Here is a 23,306-nt window from a genome sequence, read left to right as displayed (position 1 = left end):
AAAACCTCCAAATATTTAAATGGTATTCTATTGTTTAATCATGCGATTAATCGCAATTAAATTAGTTTAATCGTGTGATTAATTGCTTGACAGCACTAATTCATACATTATAATACATATTTTTCTCTTCAACCTTAGATACACATGTGCAACAGCTTCTATTGCTGTGGACTACTGTATGAATGGCAGACAAAGACAGTTCATGAAGGTAATTTATATGCAAGATGCTCTCTGAATGAGTCAAGGCCATTTTATCAATGCTGAGTCTTATTTCTGAGTAGTAATGTATTTGTTATATCTAAGTGGGTCCAACTGTGTTTAAAATAAGAGCTAGCCCTCATATTCTCTCAACACTCAAATGGAATCGAAGCAAAACCATATTTGAGATTTAAAGAAACTGGATCATTTTTTGTCTTGTTTCAGTTTTCCATTTCTGCATATTCTTCATGACAGTCACAACAGGAAACATAAATATTAAAAAAATTGCAAAAAACTATTCTCGCAGTATTTTGAGAAGTCAGTTCAAACCCCAAAGTTCAGGGGATATTCAGATCTGGAGTTCTCATTTGAGCCTCCGCAAACATATGGGCCAGCTATGGAATTGAAATGTGCATCCTCTTTCAGATTCCATCCCTCTGACCAGAGGGCCTGCAAAATAGGGCAATACATCTTGGAATGGAGATACAGTCCAATTTGAATAAGCAGTGTAGTTTGTCAAATTTATCATAAGCAATTAGATTTAATACCATAGTTTATCCAGGCTGTCAGACTTACAATGGGCCTAAAAGAACCCAAATGTCAGAAATAGAAATAGCAAGTCTAGAGACATGGAAAGAGAAAATGCAAACAGTTAGATTTCAGTCCATTTTCTCTTGGCAATTTCATTGTAGTAAAGCAGAGACAGCTGCAAGGCATCCCAGTGGCAAAATGCTGAGAGTGAGATTGTGGAGCTCTTACTCACCTTGGAGAACTTTCTCATGCAAGTAACCCAATAAAATCAATAGGAATATTTAAGCTTTCCAGTGTGAAGAAGGGCTTCCATATTCTGGCTGTTAATGAAGTCTCAGGTATTTACTACATAATTCTGGATTTGAAGGCTAGCTGGTGGTGAGGATCTAAAAACATGCAAGAATATTTAAGAAAATTAAGTAAAAAATTATAAGCTATGGGTACTGTGTAAAAATACAGGACTACACGTGTCTCTGTATTAGTTGCATATTTTTATATGTATCCAAAATGTGATTTATCATCTTGTTTCCTGAGAATGTGTTAGAAATGCAAAGAAGCACGAAAGGACCTCACCCAGTCAGCCAACATCCATACCTTCCCCAATGGAGGAGACATACGATCAGGCCAGTGACTACAATCACTTTTTTTTTTTTTTACACTCTATGAAGACCTAGTTGGTGCAACCCCAAAAGAGTGGAGCAGCCACCATGGGGACAATCTCTTTCTTTTTGGTAACCTCTTCTGGGTGCTCTTGCCCACTGGGGTTGGGGGAGGGGAATTGAGTCAATGGGAGACTTCACAACAATTACCTAAGAAACAAAGAAAACGCCAGCTAACGTTGGCAATGATTGCCTTTACAGAAGCAGAACCTCTCCTGTACTTTGAGAGACTCAAACAAGACAGAAGGTGAGCAGGCTAGAACAGCAGGACGTGCTGTCAGCTTGGAGCAGGGTGGCTTACAGGAACATCTAACAAACTGTGAGTTGGTTTTTGTAACTGAAGAGAACAGCCTATGTAATTTACCTTCTAGTGAGGCATCCGATTAGCTGGGACTACATATGCACATATGCACATAGGCTGTCATTTTCAAATCCTCTATTCTTTGTTCCATCTGCTAAACATAAACTTTGTTTTGCAGAAGGCTGTTGGTCAAAATCATTGGTCGCAGCATTGGATCAAGCAAATTCCTGAGACTGGCATGCCTGGTAACAAGTGGCTGGCAAACATGGGATAGTGTACCTGGTCCCGTCTAACAGTGGAATAATCCTGATATTCCGTTCCTAGACAGAGCAAGAAGCTGAACATGTGGGTGAGTGCACTCAGAAGGTACGTCTACACTAGGGGATTATTCCGAATTTGCATAAACCGGTTTTGTAAAACAGAATTTATAAAGTTGAGATCCCAGTGCCTGATGGGGCAAAAATCATTGTCGAGGGTGGTTCTGGGTAAATGTCCAGACAAGCATCCCTGGATTGCCCTGGCAGATGCCATAGCATGGCAATCATGGAGCTTGTTTCACAGAGGCGATTCAGCAGCGCTACACAGAAGCATGCTTTGCATGACAGCAGAGATGGTTACTAGCCATATTGCACCATCCAAACCCTTCCATAAATTGGAACTGAGGATGATCATGGCTACCAGTCCTTTTGTACCATTAAGATTGGTTACTAGCCATATTGCACCTTCCATCGTTTTGTACCATTGATCATCCAGTTGGGAATGACTCCTGAGTCAATCCCTCCTTTTGGTATCTAAAAATAGAATCAGTGCTGCCTAATATAGGCAAGTGTACTAGAGAACCACCGTATCATAGAACCAGAGAGCACAGCTGCTCTGTGTCAGAGCCTGCAGAAATTATGATCTGTATGCTATTCACAGGGGTGCTCCTGTAACAACCCCACCTGTTGATTCCGTTTTCCCCCAGCCTTTCTTGGCTAGCATTGTCCCCACTTGTGTGATGAATTAATAAAGAATGCAGGAATAAGACACACTGACTTGTTAGTGAGAAATGAGTGGAAGGCAGCCTCCAGCTGCTATGATAGTCCAGACAGGACATTAAGCAGTGTGTAGGAGAGAAGCCCAGCATCCCACTGCTAGTCCAGGGGCAACTGAATCTTTTCTTTACACATGAAGGGTGGGGGCTGATGGAGCTCAGCCCCCTGTTGCTATGATGAGGATGGTTACCAGCCATATTGCACCATCCATCCACCAGAAAAATTAGGGCCAATAGGCTGATGAGTCCTTTTGTACCATCAGCTGAGGCTGATGATGAGGATGGATTTCACCATCAGCCACCCATGGCGGGGGAGCAAGGATGTTGGTGTTGAGTGCTGCACTATCGTCTATCTGCAGCATTCAGTAAAGATAGGGTGACATGTAAAAGAGTCAGAGGATTGTTTGGACACTGTTTGACCCTAGAAGCATTTGGAGCTCAGCCAAGAATGCAAATACTTTTCGGAGGCTGCAGGAACTGTGGGATAGCTTCAGTCCTCCAGTCCATGAGCATCCATTTGATTCTTTGGCTACGCTGCAGTGCGCTGAGTCCCTGTTATGGCGTCTGTCTGGAGACTTTTAAAAAGGATTCTGAATTTCATCTTCTGGCGCTGATAGAACGGATTTGCCTGCCCTTACAGCGATCAGATCCGCATGGTCCATGCGGGAGCTCTTTTTATTTTGATTCTGATCGGAGCTCCACGCTGGGCAAACAGGAAATATTCAAAAGTTCGCGGGGCTTTTCCTGTTTACCTGACCACTGCATCCGAGTTCAGATTGCGGTCCAGAGCGGTCACTGGTGCACTGTGTAATCCGATATGTTAATACCGAGCCATTAAAATCGATATAAGGTGCCTCCTAGTGTAGACCAGGCCAGAGATACTCGAAAAGAGAGTGAGATACAGCTCGTCGCAGAACTGTGGTATAGTGCATGTAGTTTTATTAAAAACAGAATAGAAAAATTAGGATACAGTAGTAGCTTGGGGAAAAGGAAAGTAAAGATAACTTCAAATGTATGAGGAAAGGGTTCAGCAAAATATATGGCACTGGAAATGAGAAGTTTTACAAATGCACGTTTGTTTCCCACTTCCATTTCCTCATAATCAAAATCTATTTTCCTCACTGCTCACGTAAGGAGTTGCAAAATTTATCTATCATGAGGGCAGAGACCAAAATGTAATTAAAACAGCAGCTGCATCATATATCATAAATTCTTGATGGATCTTTCACCTTCAGACTTTCTCAAAAAGAACAGGAGTACTTGTGGCACCTTAGAGAGTAACACATTTATTTGAGCATAAGCTTTTGTGGGCTACAGCCCACTTCATTGGCTGCATCCAGTCTATTAAGAGAAGGGTGCTGCTATGAGCGTGGGGGCATGGGGCTGGTGTGCTGATCATTGCCACAGGAAAGAGGGCAGGAGAGACTCTGTCCAGCCTGAAATGCTGACAAATCTCAGACTCTCAGAAGGGGTGAGATCAGGCTACCGGAGGGTGTCTCTTGCAATGTGTGTCACTTTTCAAAGAGCTATGCTCTAGTGCTTTTAGCAGTGACGTGAGTGTGGCTAAGTCTGTGATCCTCGCCTTCCCGCCATATTTTCCCCCAAAGAGGTTAAACTAGAAGCCCAGAACAACCACAGCCTCAGTGGAGCTCTGTGTGAGCGTAACTGGGGGAGCTGGCTCAGGAGGCCCCAGGCACTGGTTTCAGGGTGGCTGGATTACAGAGTCCTATGTCCCAAACAAGGATATTAGACCAGAGATCTAAGTGTCTGTGTATATCCTGTAGACCCAGGTCTAGAAACCGTGATTAGACTCTACCCAGGCCACTTGACATGCAGGCAGGTGGGTTCACTTGCAACAGACTGATGACCATACAGAGAGCTAGTGGGCCTGGTTGTAACAGTGACCACAATGGGTCAAGACCTCAGTTTCATGCCTCCTTTGCAAGACACACTCTCTGTAACACCATTCCATAATATTGATAGGAAAACCCTTAGGTAGTTTGATAGAACCTGGATAAAACAAGAACTGTTTTGGCAGCACTGAAATGTTTCATGACTAGGACAGTGACCAGGCATGTGGGAGACCCAGGTTCAAGTTCCTGCTCTCCCAGATCAGAGGACCCTTGCATGAAAAACTCTGCCCTGAAGCAGACAGAGCAAGAGCCTCATGCTCTCTTTTCTATAAAACCTCTTTTGACCCAGTTCGAAAGGTTTGCGTTTGGATTAGGAAATTAACATCTCAACCAAACTCTGTTTTTGTGCAAATGTACCAACTTTATAAAATCTTATGATGAAGAAGCATAAATAACAATAACTACAACTTAATTTCTACAGCATAGTTACTTTATAATCCCCATACATTATCTTCACAGTTATGCATACATATATGTAAAGACAAATTAAATCTAACAGGTCAGTCCCCACAGAAACACAGTGAGATGAAACTCAGAGTTCCCAAAAACTTTGGTTGAGTTCATCTGAGTCTCAGTTACAATCCTTGATCACCAAAATCTCTACAGTCTGCTGAAGCAAGAGCACTGCAACAATAACTTCTTTCCTCTGCTTGCAGAAACCTCCACCTTGAGTCCTCCTCTGCTGAAATCACTCAGCTAACTAATTAACCAACCACTTGGTTTAAGTATATAGATAAAAAACCCTATTACAAGAAAAACACACACCTACTACTCTGAAGCCTGAAACAAAATATAAGTGACTATCCCCATCATGACATTCCACTAAGAGAAAAGTTGGCAAATGATACTAGTTGAGACAATTTAATGAAAAGAGTTTGTCTAAAGTCAAACAACATTCAAATACACAATTAAAATAAAATATTTCCCCCTCCTAATTTCCCATCTATAACTAACACTGTTAGGGCTTCCCTGTTGGGGGGTTAACAATATCATTAACCTGAAGCACTTTGCAGCAGGTTAAAGGGAAAACATCCTGTTTTCTGTTCCTGTGGCTCTACTTCTCCCAATCCACACACTGCCCATGGCCTTTTGCAAAGCAGCTGCCCTGATTGCTTGCCCTCATGTAGTCTGAGTTCATCAACAAGGAACCTATTGAGCATACCCAAAATTACTACACCCAATTCCAGAAACTTCTGAGGGTAGTCTACACTGGCAATGCTAGTGGCTTGTGTGGTCGTGACAGAGCCACCTCCATGAGAGGCGTAGCTACCAGCGCTGGTAGCGCGGCTCCCAGTGCTGGTGCACCGTTTACACTGGTGTTTTATGGCGCTGAAACTTGCTGTGCTCAGGGGTGTGTTTTTCCACACCCCTGAGTGAGCAAGTTGCAGCACTATAAATTGACAGTGTAGACAAGCCCTGAGTGTAAACAGCTAACTGTGCATCTGCCGAGCAACAATGACCCAGACACAACTCATTCCTACCCACCTGTCAAACAGATAGTTAAGGGTTAAGGTCTCTTTTATCTGTAAAGGGTTAACAAGCTCAGTGAACCTGGCTAACACCTGACCAGAGGACCAATCAGGGGACAAGATACTTTCAAACCTCGGTGGAGGGAAGTCTTTGTTTGTGTTCTTTGTTTTGGGGAGTGTTCTCTCTTGGGATTAAGAGAGGCCAGACATACATCCAGGTTCTCCAAGCTTCCTGAAATAGTCTCTTCTATGCAGTATAGTGAGTATTAGAAAAGTGAATTAGTCTTTTGACTGATTTCTGTATTTGCAAATGTATGTTTGCTGGAACAATATTTTACCTCTTTGCTGTACCTGTACTTAAGCTAGAGTCCCTCTAGTTTTTATAAGCTGTATATCGTGTAAGCATTTCCATCCTGATTTTACAGAGATAGTTTTTTACTTTTTCTTTCTTTAATTAAAAGCTTTTCTTTTTAAGAACCTGGTTGATTTTTCCCTTGTTTGACTCACCAGGGATAGGTGGGATAGGTGAATCCCTCTTTGTTTTAGATTCAAGGAGTTTGAATCAAGGTAGTCTTCCCTGACGACCAAGGGAGGAAAAGTCTGGGAGGGGGAATGGTTTATTTCCCTTTGTGTTAAGATCCCAGGAGTTTGGATCTGTGATCCCCAGGGAAAGGTTTGGGGGGACAGGGAGTGTGCCAAAACACTATATTTTTGGCTGGTGGCAGCAGTACCAGATCTAAGCTAGGATTTAAGCTTAGAAGAATCCATGCAGGTCCCCATCTTTTGGACGCTAAAGTTCAAAGTGGGGAACAAACCTATGACACCACCCTACAGTAGATTTCTTAAGGAGATATCTCCCTATTGGGGCATGTGGGTTGCACAAGGTTTTTGTTTTCTACTCAGTGTGGAATGAAAACACATTCTGAAACCTTGAAAAGTTGCTGTGAAACAGACTTGTCATCCTCTGATCAGCTCTAGTTGTAACCAAAGACCATGCTGTAATAATTCATACATATAAGGAGGCAGACTCAAGTTGCTCTCACTAACTTAACTCTTTTTTTCCTGACTTTAAACATGCAACCTTCACCCTTTGTTAAAGTATTTTGCATAGACTATATTTTTGTGTGTTTTAGTCTGTATTTGTGTAATTAAGGCATACATATTAACTTTTCAGCTGACATAACAAGATACCGTTTCAAAGTATTAGAAATTTACTCAGGAAAGAACACATCTTCATGTCCTCCATTCTGTAAAAAAACAAGTGATATTTACAGGAATGCTTCTCTATGTAATTACACAATTATTAAAAACATAGTAGTGAAGTAGGAGCTTTTATCAAGTCATTTAAATTAGAGCTTTTCATCATAATCACTATCTACTTGAATATGTATTGCTTGGATGTAACTGTAAAATGCTCATTAAATAAATTTTTCTTTAAAATTTAATTACTGGGAACTTCTTCAGAAAATAATGATTGTGGCTCATAATTAGGATCTTTGTTTCTGTTTGTTTTTATACGAAAAGGTATAGACTAAGAGAAAAAGAGAGAAATTGCAGCTCCAGCATTTGGAAAAGAAGCTGTCAGAAGAGGAATGGAATGTTAACAAGCCAGATCCAGCCTTACAAGAAGAAAGATGGAGCTATAATTTGATGCATTTATTTAAGTCATTCGTTTTGGGTGTTAACTGCAATAAAGCCTGCTTATCTTCTTGGAAATGTGGGATGCCGATTGGATGGTGTTTCCATTCAACGTATCTGTGTGCACTAACTTCAAACAATGATGCACTTGCAACTTTACTTTGGCAATTAGAGTTTGTCCAATATGTGATTTTGTATGCCTCATTACCTGTGTAATATCCCGCACTTGCACTAATCAACACATGGATGCATATCAAACTAAATCCCAATATATCTCTCTATATAGATATATACACCCCACCCCACCCAAAAAAAGAACTGACAGCCATAGACATGCAATTTAAACTGAAGAATACTCTGCACACTTCTGTTAGGGAATAAACATAAAATGTATAGGCCAGGAATATTTTTTTCAGGGAAGACATAAAAAGGTAAAAATTATTTAAAGCAAAAATGGAATAACCCATAAGTATGATCAATTAAAAATAAGTTGTGGGGGAGGGATAGCTCAGTGGTTTGAGCAGTGGCCTGATAAACCCAAGATTGTAAGTTCAATTCTTGAAGGGGCCACTTAGGGTTCTGGGGCAAAAATCAGTACTTGGTCCTGCTAGTGAAGGCAGGGGGCTGGACTCAATGACCTTTCAAGGTCCCTTCTAGTTCTGGGAGCTATATCTATCTCCAATTATTTATTTTGTTTTTATTTATTTAAAGAGTCTGATCTCCCAAATCCTTCCATGAGTACTGCCCTTTATCACACGAAGAGGCCTACTGAAGGTTTTTCGCCTTCCTCCGAAGCATGGGGCAGGGGTCGCTTGCTGGTGGATTATCTGCTACTTGAAGTCTTTAAATCATGATTTGGAGCATTCAACGGCAGAGTCAAGGGAGAGAATTAGTTCAGTAGTGGGTGGATCGGCTTATGTGGCCTGCATCTTGCAGGAGGTCAGACTAGATGATCATAATGGTCCCTTCTGATCTTGGATTCTATGATTCTATCAATGAGACAGCTCAAATCCATGAATATTTTTTCTGTCAGGGTTGTAAGACATTAGACTTACAAGTAAATATTAAATGACAAAAGTAACCATTCATTTTCTTACTGATTTTTCATTTCATTTTTAAATTGGCTTTGTTTTAAGAAATTTACTTTATCATTTCTTCACATCTCTAACTTTAGTATGACATTCTGTGCCCCAAAGAGACACCTGACACCCCCATATTCATCACTATCATATAATTATATATTTTGTACAAAGTATGTCTTGTGAGGTATCATTCTAAAAGTCTTAATCTGCTAAACATTAATAGCTCATTGGATTATATGTGCTATCAGGGTATGTGAAGTTACAAAGTTTTGCTATGTATGTGTTACTGAAAGATGTGAAGTTGGAAACACCCACAACTAACCTTTCAGGTACAACAATGAAGATGCTAGACAGTGCTAATGGCTTATCAACAAAGACAATGGATCATGGAAAAGGATTGTCTTCACCTGAGGAAGCTTCAGACAGCCTATGGGCAATGGCTGCCATAACTCATCAGGAGCATGAAAGGGCATGTGACCAGACCACATGATACTGAACTCCATTTTGGCACCTGTATCTTTCCACAAACTGGTCTGGGAACTTGGCTTAAAATGAAGGGTTTCTGCCATATGGAGAAACTATATAAGGTGGGGAGTGATGACATGACTCTCCAAACAAGAAAACGTGGAAACATCTGAGGAACAAAGACTAAACTGGGGGAAGTGCTGGTCCCAGGATAAAAAGATTTGTAGCCTATGTATGGTTGTATCATCAGTCAGGATGAGAGATTGCTGATCCAAATCCTATCTAGTATATTAGGCTTAGTTTGCGTTTTTGTTTAATTTCTTAGGTAACCTACTTTGATCTGTTTGTTATCACTTATAATCACTTAAAATCTATCTTGCTGTAGTTAATTATACTTCACTCAAAAACACACTGGTTAAGATTAAAAAAAGTTTATTTAGAGTTATAGACTTTAAGGTCAGAAGGGATCATTATGATCGTCTAGTCTGACATCGTGCAGGAGGTCAGACTAGAGGATCATAATGGTCCCTTCTGAATTTAAAGTCTATGACTCTTAATAAACTTGTTTTATCTTAACCAGTGTATTTTTGAGTGAAGTGTTGGTGAAAATCTCAGCTCGGCTAGCAAAGGCTTGGTGCATATCTTTCCCACATCACGGGGGAAGCGATCTATATTAATGAACTTGCATCGTATAGATCCCTGTGTGGTGCAAGACAGTATAATTCTGTGTTTATACTCCAGCAGGGGTGCAAGGTGGGGGAGCTGGGAAAATGGCTGGTGCTCCATTGTTGATCTATGAGTGGCTTAGGAAAAGCACTCAGGTAACTAAGTTGGGTGTGTGGCACCATGTGCTGTCATGTTGGGTGACAACAGGGCCTGGAGAGGCTGGCTGAGTCACCAGCAGAGCAGTGTGAGAGGGGCCAACCCAGTGGAATGGTTAGGTGGCACAGCAGTTCCCATGGCTCCCAGACTGCACCCCAAGGGGTACAACCCATCAAAATAGGTATCCACAAAGACACTAGAAAGACAGAGGACAAAAATGGAAACCTTAATTTTCATTTTCCTCCTAAAACTCAGAGGAGTTTCTAATAATAACTTTCTCTTTACATTAAAGACAGGCCTGACCACTTAGCACCTTGAACCTACAACTCTAGGTCTGATATTGGCAGGGCCGGCTCCAGACCCCAGCACGCCAAGCGCGTGCTTGGGGCGGCAAGCCGTGGGGGGCGCTCTGCCGGTTGCCGGGAGGGTGGCAGGTGGCTCTGGCAGACCTCCCGCAGGCGTGCCTAAGGAGGGTCCGCTGGTCCCGCGGCTTCGGTGGAGCATTCACAGACACGTCTGTGGGAGGTCCACCAGAGCCGCGGGACCAGCGGACCCTCCGCAGACACGTCCGCGGGAGGTCCACTGGAGCCACGGAACCAGCGACCGGCAGAGCGCCCCCCGTGGCATGCCGCCGTGCTTTGGGGCGGTGAAATCGCTAGAGCCGCCCCTGGATATTGGCATTTGGATCTGCATTTGATTTACATACACTATTGTCCCCCATCCTGAAAAATTGTAAAGAATGCTAGATACTTTATGGGCAAGAGTATGACACTTTACTCAAGTTTGGTAGTAACTTGCTGTGCAGTACAAGCAGACTCTGCCTTACTGATTTATCCTGCTCTGAGATGCTGACCAGCAAGACTCTGAACATCTTGTACTACAGTGGGTGTGTCAGAACTGATGTTGAAGGGCGAACCGGAGCTATGTCAGTTAACGCCACCTGGGGATCTGGTCCAATGTAGTCAAGCTAGGATCTTTGCAGAGGATGCACAGTCTAAGTCTTTTAAAAGGAGACTGGATGAAGAAATTTAATATATAGTGCAGGTAATAAACCTGCATTGACAAGAGTATGCACAAGAAGATCTGATATTTGGAGAAGATAAACTATAGTGGTTACCACTAAAGAATCAGCATTTGTCCATGCATACAGAACAATGATAGCTGAGTTATCACAGTTTCTCCTTCTGCTTAGAATGATACCACTGAGATAGCTGTTGGCAAATTTTTATGATCATGAAGGAGACCAAGAGACTGATAGCACTAATACAAACCTACCAAACCCTCCATGCCTGACTTTTTTTCTCCTGGGAAGGCTAGGGTTATTGCAAACCAATGAAAATAAATAATGTTATCTCTTGCATAAGGAGTGCAAAATATTTGACTCTTTACAGGAAAACTGTGCCTAGCCACCAGCAGTTGTTATGTGTGTCCCCTGAGGTAAGAGCACATGGTTACTGATATCATGGAAAAACTGACCAGTTACATTATTTAAGCATGACTGCAACATCATGAAAGCCACAGAAAATGGCATCTTTACATATAGCCCCGGTTTGGGCATTGTTTAAATCACATATGAAATTTTCTTGGGAGCAATAAAAGTAACTTAACTGGCACTCAAGAATGTGTTGAATTCTTTGTGTTGTCTGCTTCAGAAGTACTTCTGCAAGTACAGCTAAAACAAACTGGGCCCACAGATTGAAAATTGACAGAGGAAAGCAGTATGAAGACGGTCTCTATATATTAGTGCACAATAAAGCAGCAGATATTCATTGGATCTTTGAACAATGGGTGCTAATGGATGATTTGTGCTGTATACTATAGCCTTTTGAGTCAGTAACAAGAGAAATCAGCTCTGATGATGCTTATATCAGCCAAATTCTCTTAATCAACCAGATTAGAAAATGAAGACATCAGCGAATAAAACCATCTTTTATAAAAAGGAGAGCAAATTTGGTACTCAATTGTAAATAATCTACTGGGCAGGTTGGAAAGTGATTTTTAGATTATATGGGATGGTGTATCAGCAGGATATATACTATCTACTCTCCTTAGTCCATGCTTTAAAAACTTTCTTCTTCAGGATTAATGTGAAAGGGCTTGATTACAATCTTAGATGAAGAATGCAGGGTAGCAGCATTTTTTTTTCTAAAACAGCTCATATTCTTTCTTTTGTCTGAAAGGTGAACCCTAAACATTTCATTCCCATGTCCAGAAGAAGAAGACATTTAGCCAGAATGTTTCATAATCAACAGCACGGTTAGTCTCTGAGGACGAAAATATTCAGGAGCCCTTATTTCCTATAGAATGGTATGTAAGAAAATGACAAAATCTGATCTGTTTGTTGTTGTTGTTGTTTTGTTTTAAAGGCATTTTGCATGCACTTTTTCCTTCAGAACTGGAGGTCAAACTTGAAAACTGAGGTTAGGTTAGGAAAATGAAATGAACCAGCAAAGCTCTCCAGAGGACAGGAATGATACATTATAAACCAGTATGAGCAGTAAAATTCCCTTTACTCTCATGGGAGGAATACCAAGTGAAAATTATGATTAGAAAATTTTGCCCACTGGTCTCACAAAACAAAACTGATGAAACCGCAAAATGCTGGACATGTCATTGTGTAAGGAATCATCTTCCTAGCCCCTGGGTTTTTTGAATTTGGGATTAGTAAACTAATTCAAGATATATTTCGGGTATATAGCCCCCACTTTCTATTAAGGGATGGGCCTCGGAGATAACGTTTCAGTCTCGAGGTGGGTTAGCATTAGGATAGAATTTATGTTTCAGTCCAATTCAGGGGTAGTGTTCTGTCTTGGTTTTGAATTCAGTGGCACCAAACCTTCAGTCATAAATGATTATATGATTATTCAAAAATGTAACATAAGACTGAATCTCTTGCACCTTTTGGCAGTTTTGTCTCGTGCCTATTCCATTCTCTCTCTCTCTCTCTCTCTCTCTCTCTCGCTCCAATTAAAATATGGAATTTTCAGTGATGATTAACTTTTGGGTTCATGGTAGGTTTAGAAACAACAGGGATCAAATTGCATGGGTAGTCATGGAAACAAGACAATAAAAGCTCATACAAAACCAGAAAGATTTCTTTAAATCTTTATTTTAACTATGAAACCTTTGGCATTATTAGCCACTGCTGCATAAAACCCTCAGCAAAAATTTGATTGTATCAAACATATACATATCAGCCCTGGCCCTAATCCAAGCTCATAAAAATGCTACCATCATGGTGTCTCCTTGATCAAAGAAAATGCCCGAAACATGCCGTTCTTAAACGGCAATTCTACTCTGAAAAATGACTGCATTTAGGTAGCACCTTCTTCCTAGCATATATTTTAATTTTTGATGTGTATTCACCCTGCTGTAACACATCTGCTAACTTAACTAGGTCCAGGATCAATTTACAGGGCCTGCATTTAGGAAAAAACATACCTTGACCTGTAAACTGAGCAATGATCTAGAAACCATGCAGAAATCAACATGGAAACCCACTATGCCAATTTGAGTCACTTTTTAGAGCAGAATCACTTTTAATATTCTTGTGATGGTTACACTGCCACCGTTCGTTTATGGTAACTGATCTGGGAAAACTGAAAACATTCTTATGTATTTGTTTCTGCCGCATGGTTTCAAGAGAGGCTGCTTGTCTCCTTTTTCTCTTTTATAACCAAATGTATCAGGTTACAAGGATAGGATAAAAAAGATTGATTTATAGTTGTGATGCTGTACGGAATATGGGAGACACTTTGATATGGTTAATACCAATATTATAAAATTGCAATGAATTGCAAATATGGCATGTGAGGTATCTGCGAAATTGTTATAATTTGCCAAGTATGATGATCTTGTTTATATGTTTGTATCATGAGTTATAGATATGTAGGTTAAATCTATATTTCCAAACTTGTGCTGTGTGTCTGGGTAACACGCTTAGACAGAATGGCATCAGCGCTGCCTAGCCTGTTTGATGGCCCATCAAGGGTCATCAGCTGCACAATGAACCCATTGAAAGGTGTCAGGGGTACACCTTATGACTCAGCAGGACTTGTAGGGGCATGCCTGTGGGCAGAGATCTCTAAGGGCTTGTCTACACTGGCAATTTACAGCGCTGCAACTGTCTCATACAGGGGTGTGAAAAAACACCCACCCCCCACCCGAGCGCAGCAATTTTCAGTGCTGTAAAGCACCAGTGTAGACAGTGCACCAGCTGGAGCCCTGGGCCCTTTAATTCACCCCTGAGCCCCAGGGATCCCAGCCGCCTCGGCAGCTGGTAGCTCTGGGGTGATTTAAAGGCCCCGGGGCTCACAGCTGGAGCCCCAGGGCCTTTAAATCTTAAAAGGCCACGCCTCTTCTGGTTGAGGCCACGCCTCTTCTGGTTGAGGCCACATCCTCACTCAGGACTCCGGCATACCGGTAAGTCCTTTAAGTTACTTTCACCCCTGACAGTAGGTTACAATAGTCGTAATGATCCTGAGTTTTTCATGACATCAAAATAGACCAGAACTCCCCATTATCTCTAGGAGACTTTGGGCCAGATCTTCAACGAAATTAGGCACCAATTGAAATTGGTGGGCGTTTGGCACCTTTGACTGGAGTTTGGAGCCTCAAGTCTATCCCTGTGCCTCACATGCAGCTCCGCACTGGTCCCAGCACAGGTCACAGATTTAATGACACAGTCTGTCCTTAAATCTTCCTGTAACTGTGCCTTAGAGGGTCACAACTGAGGATGCAAAATTCAGGACAAACTGCTGAGAAATAGAGCAAACATATTCTTTTATAAGATAGACCAAACCAGCCACAAAAGTAAACTCCTGTTTCACCACACTGGCTAACAAGAAAACACAAAAGCAGTTTCCAAAGGTATTCCAGTTCTTATATCATCATCAAAAATACTGAATTCAGAGATGAGTGTTTTTTTACAACCAGTCTGATCAAATAATAGGTTCTTCTGATCCTAAAGGACCAGCCACACACCAGGTCAATATATAACTTACATCTTACCCAAAAATCACGCTGATGCCAATCCTCTAGTATTTAAAATTGAAAGGTTTATTTATGAAAAGAAAGAAAGAAAGGTGAGAGTTAGAATTGGTTAAAGGAATCAATTACACACAGTAATGGCAAAGTTCTGGGTTCAGGCTTGTAGCAGTGATCAGGGCCGGCTCCAGGCACCAGCCTAGCAAGCAGGTGCTTGGGGCAGCCACCACGGAGAGGGGCGGCACGTCCCGGTCTCCAGCGATGGGTCCCTCACACCCTCTCGGAGCGAAGGACCAGCCACGAAATCGCTGCCGAGGAATGAAGTGGTAGCGGTAGGGCTGCTGCCAAACTGCTGCAGATCGCGATCATGGCTTTTTTTTTTTTTTTTGGCTGCTGCTTGGGGCAGCAAAAATCCTGGAGCCGTCCCTGGCAGTGATGAAATAAACTGCTGGCTTAAGTCAAGTCTCTGGAGTGCATCCACAGCTGGGATGGGTCATTGTCTTTTGTTCAGAGCTTCAGTTTTTGTAGCAAAGTTCCTCCAGAGGTAAGAAGCAGCATTGAAGACAAAATGGAGAAGATGCAGCTGCTCTTTATAGACTTTTGCCATGCAGCCTGTGCTTCCTTTATTTCAAACACAAGCTTCCCAGCACATGGCTTGGAAGCCTTAGAGTTCTGTCCATGGGCATGTCCGTGCATGCCTTGCTGAGTCATAAGGTGCATCTGCCTTCTCTCAATGGGTCAGTTGTACAGCTGATGGTCCTTAGTTGGCCATCAGGCAGGCTAGGCAGTGCTGATACCAAACTGTCTGGGGGTGTCACCCAGAAGCATAGCATAAGTTTGTACATACAAATCTATAACTCATAGTACAGAGGTGATACAGACATATAAACAAGATTAGCATATCTGGCAAATTATAACATTTTTTCATATATCTTACATGGCATATCTGACTGTGACTGGTGTCCCAGTGTGGGATATCTGTGGTCACACAATTAGGGTGAATTGCAAAGAATGGGGCAGACAATCCCCATAAAACTGGTGGATATTCCAATACTTATAACTTCAAATACAAAAATGATACTTGCATACAGATATCATAATCATAACCAGCAAAACATAACCTTTTCATAGACACCGATTTGACAACCTTTGTACAATATTTGCTGCAAATATATAACAGGGTTGCAACAATGATCTATATGATCATATTTTAATCAGATAACGTCACACTTCCTAAATCCTATAGTCCTAAAAACTATTTGTTCTTATCCGCAAGCATCAATGTCTGCTGTAGGGGAAAAAAAAATAAAAGCAACGGCTAAACCCACATCAAAGCTGGGTAATCTTTCATCAGTATCCAGAGGTTTGTTAGAAACAATAGGTGTTAAATTTAGCAGTGAAAGAGCTAGTTAATCTGCCTGCTAACATATAGTTATTTGTGACACAGCTAAGTGAACAAAACATTTGTCACTTAAATTATGTCAAGCTGTATCGTAAGGTCACCATTATAAGCTGGGTGTTATAAAGAGTACAAATGTCACCGTATCCCTGCCAACTCATGTCTTCTCCTTAGTCTTAAACTTTGCATTCACCTGCAAGAACCCATTGCAATAGATTGGGAGAGGACAGCTCTGTGCCTGCCTCATTTGACTAAAGCAGGGGTAGGCAACCTATGGCACGGGTGCGGAAGGCGGCACGCAAGCTGATTTTCAGTGGCACTCACACTGCCAGGGTCCTGCCACCGGGCTGGGTGGGCTCTGCATTTTAATTTAATTTTTAAATGAAGCTTCTTAAACATTTTAAAAACCTTAGTTACTTTACATACAACAATAGTTTAGTTATATATTATAGACTTATAGAAAGAGACTTTCTAAAAATGTTAAAATGTATGACTGGCACATGAAACCATAAATTACAGTGACTAAATGAAGACTCGGTCACCACTTCTGAAAGGTTGCCGACTTCTGGACTAAAGCCATGAGTGTATAAGGGATGTGTGAGGAAAGGCTAGTCTTCAGAACTCCTTATCGTTCCTCTCTTTAGAGGAGGAGGGATTCTTGTTTCTTTTTGGTGCGGTCTGCATAAAACACCCATACAGCTTCTTAAAAACAAGATTTATTAAAAATTAAGAGAATGGTAGTAAAACCAATGACACCGTTTGCATTATATACCTCATATGACTACTTTGCAAAAGCCCAGTAACCTTTGTTTCAGAGAAAATAAAATCTTGCATTTCACTAAACCGGTCTTACTCTGGTCACTCCCTGGTTAGCCTGACCGACTCCAGTCGCTGTGTCCACAGATCTCTCCTACCTCTCTTCTCCACCCTCTCTATTTATCAAATCTTCGTCTTTAGATTTCATCATCATATCAGGGTGAGGTTTCATCAACATTTCCACAAATAGTGTTTTGTCAGGATGAAATGCCACATCTTTGTCTCCCAATCCAGCAACTCAACAGGCCAGCTTGCTCTCCAGCTCCCTAGAAGTACCACCCCAAGTGAAGGTGATTAGCTTCTGATTTGTATCTTCACTGTTCTCAGCTGTAGGTTTTCTCAATTTCATGCCTCTCTCTCTCTGTTCCTCTGGAACAGGAAATACACTGACAGACCCCAGGTGATCTGTCACATGTTTATATTTCATTAGATAGGACAGTAGGGCAATGAATTCTGTAATTTATATAGAAGTGCTTGGACTAGAACTGGTGAGAGAAAACTTTTTACAAAGTAGAGAAAATGGGGTCTGTAGAGGGGCCAGGAATCACTAATCAGTTGTTCCTTGTTATTTAGAACCAACTGTTTTATTCCTAATGTAAGCACCTTTGTAGTCTAGTGAATAGTGGCTGTATTTGTGAAGAGACACCACTGATATCAAGGCCAGTAGCACAAGCCTCATCCAATTTAGCCATTATTTTATTTTATTTCTTATTTGTCTTACCATAGCACTTACAAACTCTAGTCATGTACGAGGACCCCATTGTGCTAGGAGCTGTACAAACACAAAATTAAAAGATGATCCCTGCTCCAAGGAGTTTACAATCCAAGTACAAGACAAGAGGTACCAAATGGATACAGACAGACTGGGGTGTATCAAGAAGTAAAGATACAATATTTCTCAGCATGATAGGCAGTGGGCTCAGCACACCAGCAACCTAGGCATCATGGTAAAGGAGTGTTTTGAGGAGGGCTGTGAAAGTGGAAGTGAGGTAGCTTTGCAGATATTCGCGAGGAGCGCCTCTCAAGCATGTGGGGCAGCACAGAAGAAAGCACTAAGGTGCTTTTTTAAAAATTTAATAAATGGTCAGTGGAGGCTGGCATCATGGTCCAACCGGAGGTGAGCATCAGCACCTTGATAGCAATTTCTTTACCAGCTTTGAAGAAGACACGAGCACATGCACGAGGCCAGTGTCTTACACTCACCTGTAGACAAGCTTGTCATGAACATCTGAGGTCTTCAGGAGTTCAAGTTTCATCTGGGGTGCCATTTGCAATGCACCGTGACAGCTTACATTAGGGTGACCAGACAGCAACTGTGAAAAATCTGGACGGGTGTGGGGGGTAATAGGAGCCTATATAAGAAAAAGACCCCAAAACCGGGACTGTCCCTATAAAATTGGGACATCTGGTCACCCTAGCCTACATACAAACACTGTACTACACTGGCTGGGACTTGCAGCACCAAAAATGAAGGCCCTTGTTACTTGAGCTAAAGGAAGATTCCTTTAAGTGTGAAAAACATTACAGGTTATTTAATCTGTGGGGTCTCCTACTGGACATAGACCCGATGAAGTACCCAGCTCATTGTATTGCACTAGTAATGCAGAAAATGGCTGTTGTGCTGTACCAAAATAGATAAGCTATCCCTGGTATGTGACTTAAGCAAACATTTCCAGATCCAGAACAAAAATTGATTATTTGCCGCTTACACCAGAATCCTTTAAATTTTGTTGGGGGGTGGGGGGGGAAATGATGCATGCTCATGTCACTAGGGTTCATATTCAATATGTTTAAATCCTGTGGGATGCAGAGTTAGCCATTCCTTCCTTCCCAAGTTAATCATGTTTCTGAGAGTTCATTTGTAAAGTATTATAAGATGTATTATAATTTAGGAGTAAATTAAGGATGACCTGGACAGGACTAACGGGTGCATTTGAATCATAAAATATAGAAATTGTGATGCGCTAACAACAATTTCCTTTGGGCCTTATTCACGCTGAATAGTACCTTACTTGACAAGTGGCCCATCGATGCGGGGGACTACTCATGGAGGAATGTACTAAGCACTGTGAGTAAGGATATTACAGTCCAACTCTTTGTATTTCTTAGGCTTGGTTACTCCCTTCTCTACTGGTCTGTCCAAATGAACCTAAGCTATTAAGATAACATACCTGTTTGCTTATGTCTCAGTTCATGTGCTGTTTTTGTCTCATGCTATGGTTCATTATTATTTATTATTATTATTATTTATTAACTCATAATCAGTGCTCTGAAGGTTTTTATTTATGGTTCTCTGTAATAGAACAGTGCCTCCATCAATGCTCTCCATTTTTAATGCCTTCCTTAATATGTTTTCATAAAAGCCCTTTTATTACAGATGGATGCAACCATAATTACTGGATGTATTATAATGTTATTTTTGAAATTCTATGATGCAAAACTGTAGCCCTTTTTGTTTATTTATTTATATATTTATTTTGCGTTGGTGTTTTGGGAAAAAACACCAAAGCGCAAATTCATACATTTTTCTTTTAGAGGTGAATCATAGGCAATTAACAGGGACAATTCTAATTAACTGACATAATTAAAAAACTAATAATGTTTAACATTATTGTTTTATACAATGACATTAGCTTTAACAGCCTAGCAACACATCAAGACTTCATTTACATAGTCACTGAGTATATTATTTATTCCTGGTTTCTTTGGTAACCAAATTGACAATAGGAACAGCAGTGTGAATTCCTAAATTGTTTTGCCATATAGTTTTATAATTTATGCCATTGGCAGTAATTGTAATGTCTGTATAATTTCCTTTTAATTATCAACTAATGAAATTTACATTCATTTGGGTAAAAAACAAATATTCACATTCAACTTTCAATCACCTGTCCAAGTTTTCATTCAGTTTGCTGATGTTTGGTACCTTAGATTTATTTATATTTTAAATGTCAAATTATGAAAGATGTATTGAAATCTCTTTGATTATTAATGATTGGAGGAATATTGATTACTGTATATGTTTCTATGGCACTCTTCTGCCTTCAAAGTTTTAGAAGATGCTTCTTTCAGAAAAGAAGAGAGATACTACTGGCTTTTTCACATTAAACTCTAAGGATCTTAAGTGAATTAATTCCGTAAACTTTAATTGCACAATAATCTCTGCCTGTTCCCTTATCTCTTGATTTATTACATGCATTTATTTCTAGTTTGAAAAATTCTCATCAGTTTCCCAGGGAATTAATTTAGATTTCCAAAAAGAAAAAAAAGAAAAGAAAAAGAAAAAAAGGGGGCTGGGTGGGAAAGGAGGAAATTGCTTCTAAATTCAAATTAAGATGCTAATTACAATAATTATTTCACAAAATTATATAGAAACTTTATACAAATGAGTATAGTCATTTTGGAAAAAATGAGATTTGCAAATAATCTTAATTGAACTCAACTTTTGAATGGAACAACGCTTCAATTCAGTTTCTCTTAAATAATGACAATTGGGGAAAAGCAGAATAGACCTATTAATCTGCTTTTAGGCCCTGATTCTGCAAACGCAAGCCTTTAAAGCACATACCTAGGTATGTGCAGGATCAGAAACTTACACTGATGCAACCCCACTGAAGCCAATGGTATTCCATCTGTGTAACTAAGGAGAGGATTTGTCCAGGTGGACCAAATTCTTTGCCTGGTACAAGCTCATTGTTGCATCAGGAATTGATTTGGCTGGCTGTGTTTAGTGGGCATAAGTGGCAGGGTCATCTCAGGCAAGATGCCAGTGAGACAAGTGAAACCACTGAATTTAGTGACACCAGTGACTCAGTGGGCCAGGTTCTGGGAAACTCCCAGTAGCAACTTGTTAAAATGTCGGTCACCACATCGAAGGGAAAATTAAGATAATTTCCCTGGTTCTGGTGGAGTTGCCAGTTCCTCACCCCTTTTCTCTCTGCAACAGGTTAAAGGGGAGAGTGACTTTTGGGGCTAGTCTACACTTACCTGCCGGGTCGACGCGGAGAGTTCGACTTCTCGGAGTTCGAACTATCGCGTCTAATGTAGACGCGATAGTTCAAACTCCCCGCGCGCTCCAGTCGACTCCGGAACTCCACCACTGCAAACGGCGGTGGCGGAGTCAACCTTGGAGCCGCGGACTTCGATCCCGCAGCGTCTGGACGGGTGAGTAGTTCGAACTAGGGTACTTTGAATTCAGCTACGCTATTCATGTAGCTGAATTTGCGTACCCTAGTTCGACCCCCCTTCTTAGTGTAGACCAGGCCTTAGTGGAAGCCCCTGGATGCAATGCTGGCAGCACACCGGTGAATGGACTACATATAAAGTGAGCAGTAAAGTCCATTATTGTCAATTGCCTATAAGTGATTAGAACATTGATTGGATATGAATCCATATGAGACCAATTAAATCAATTAGTGGATAATCTGGGCTAATCCTTGATGTGAAGCACACATTGTGGTTTGTTTGTTTTTTCCAAACATGAGTCTTGCACATAGAACCTATTAAACCTTTTTGATTAAAATAGGAAAGCTTGACAATAATAATTGCTAATGTGCTGTGTCCCTTGACAAATGATGTCTGTTGCCGTTACTGTGCTGAAGACTGAATCCAAACCAAGATTTATGCATGGCTCCCCAGAATAGAACAATCTACGTATTTAAGGGGCCAGGAAAAGCCTCTGCTGAAAAAGGTAGCTGTATCAGCATACTCTTTTGTAGCTATTTTGATATTTTTTACAAACTATAAAAGATCATCCATCCATATAAAAATATACTAAATAAACAGACCTATCAGTTCCTCCAGATCAAATCAATTACACTGTGGCAAGAGAAATATATTGACCCCACACACAGTCCTCAGAGTCCCACACCCAGCCCACCCAGCATGCATCTGCCTATGGGCAAGGGAGAAAAGGTGGGTCTTGCAATGCACCTTGAAGGCTGACCTACATGGTCTGTTATGGATCTAGGTAGGAGCATGTTCCAAGGATCTGGGAACACAATGGTTCATGTCTATCACCCTGATCCATGTTGAGAAAACTTTATTCTGCAACTTGTTCTCTCATAACCTGATTCCCTCACCTTGACTGCCACTGAGTAGTTTCCTTACTTTGCAAGTAGTCACCTGTATTAGCCTTTGCAGAATGGGTACTATTCTATGTGAAGCCAAGTCCTAGAACTGGGGTTTGGGGGAAAATAGTCCTATGCAGAAGGAGTTTCATTTATTTTAATCTGATCCCAGTGTTCTGAGCTCCGCTTTGTAAGGGCTGCTTCAACCATTGCTGACATGCAATCTTGTGAAGGACCTATTTGTTGGGATACCATTAAAATTAAAAGAAAGCCCAAGGCCTAAAAACCAGAGCACCTAAAAATTGTAACAGGAAAAACTTTGGACTTTGAGTAAAATAAATATTCCCTGACAAATTTGTGTTTGCAGAACATAAGAAATGTTGACATTAAAGAATCATAATGTGCTCTTCAAAATCCGCCTCCTAATAGATTAAGGGGGAGAGTAATATACACATGCTGATCTACAGTAAAACCTCAGAGCTACAAACATCAGAGTTAAGTACTGACCAGTCAACCACACACCTCGTTTGGAACTGGAAGGAGGCGATCAGGCAGCAGCAGAGACAAAAAAAAAAAAATAGAGCAAAACAAAACAAAAAAAACACACCCCCCCCAAAATGCAAATACAATACAGTACTGTGTTAAACGTAAATTACTTTAAAAAAAAAAAGGGAAAGCAGCATCTTTCTTCTGCATTGTAAAGTTTCAAAGCTGTATTAAGTCAATATTCGGTTGTAAATTTTTGAAAGAAACAATCATAACGTTTTGTTCAGAGTTCTGAACATTTCAGCGTTACGAACAACCTCCAGTCCCAAGGTGTTCGTACCTCTGAGGTTCTACTGTATAACATGAAATGAAGAATTTCTAATGATAACATTAAATGCTTTATTAGTTATATTATTAATACATTGTAATTATGGATAGT

The 23,306-nt window shown here is 40.8% G+C and overlaps 1 long non-coding RNA gene across 1 annotated transcript in view; it reads left to right on the top strand.

The window, feature by feature from the left end:
* Nucleotides 1-8,099, top strand: part of LOC120408351 — a 72,494-nt gene extending 64,395 nt beyond the window's left edge. The window contains exons 3-5 of the long non-coding RNA XR_005600635.1: nt 139-208; nt 1,868-2,038; nt 7,629-8,099. This is a non-coding gene — a long non-coding RNA (uncharacterized LOC120408351). The remainder of the gene's footprint in view (nt 1-138; nt 209-1,867; nt 2,039-7,628) is intronic.
* Nucleotides 8,100-23,306: the final 15,207 nt, after the last annotated feature.

The sequence above is a fragment of the Mauremys reevesii genome, linkage group 6 (genome assembly GCF_016161935.1).
Source record: "Mauremys reevesii isolate NIE-2019 linkage group 6, ASM1616193v1, whole genome shotgun sequence".
In the NCBI taxonomy this organism is placed as follows: Eukaryota; Metazoa; Chordata; order Testudines; family Geoemydidae; genus Mauremys; species Mauremys reevesii.
The sequence above is the reverse complement of the archived record's forward strand: the minus strand, read 5'-3'. Positions and strand labels throughout refer to the sequence as shown.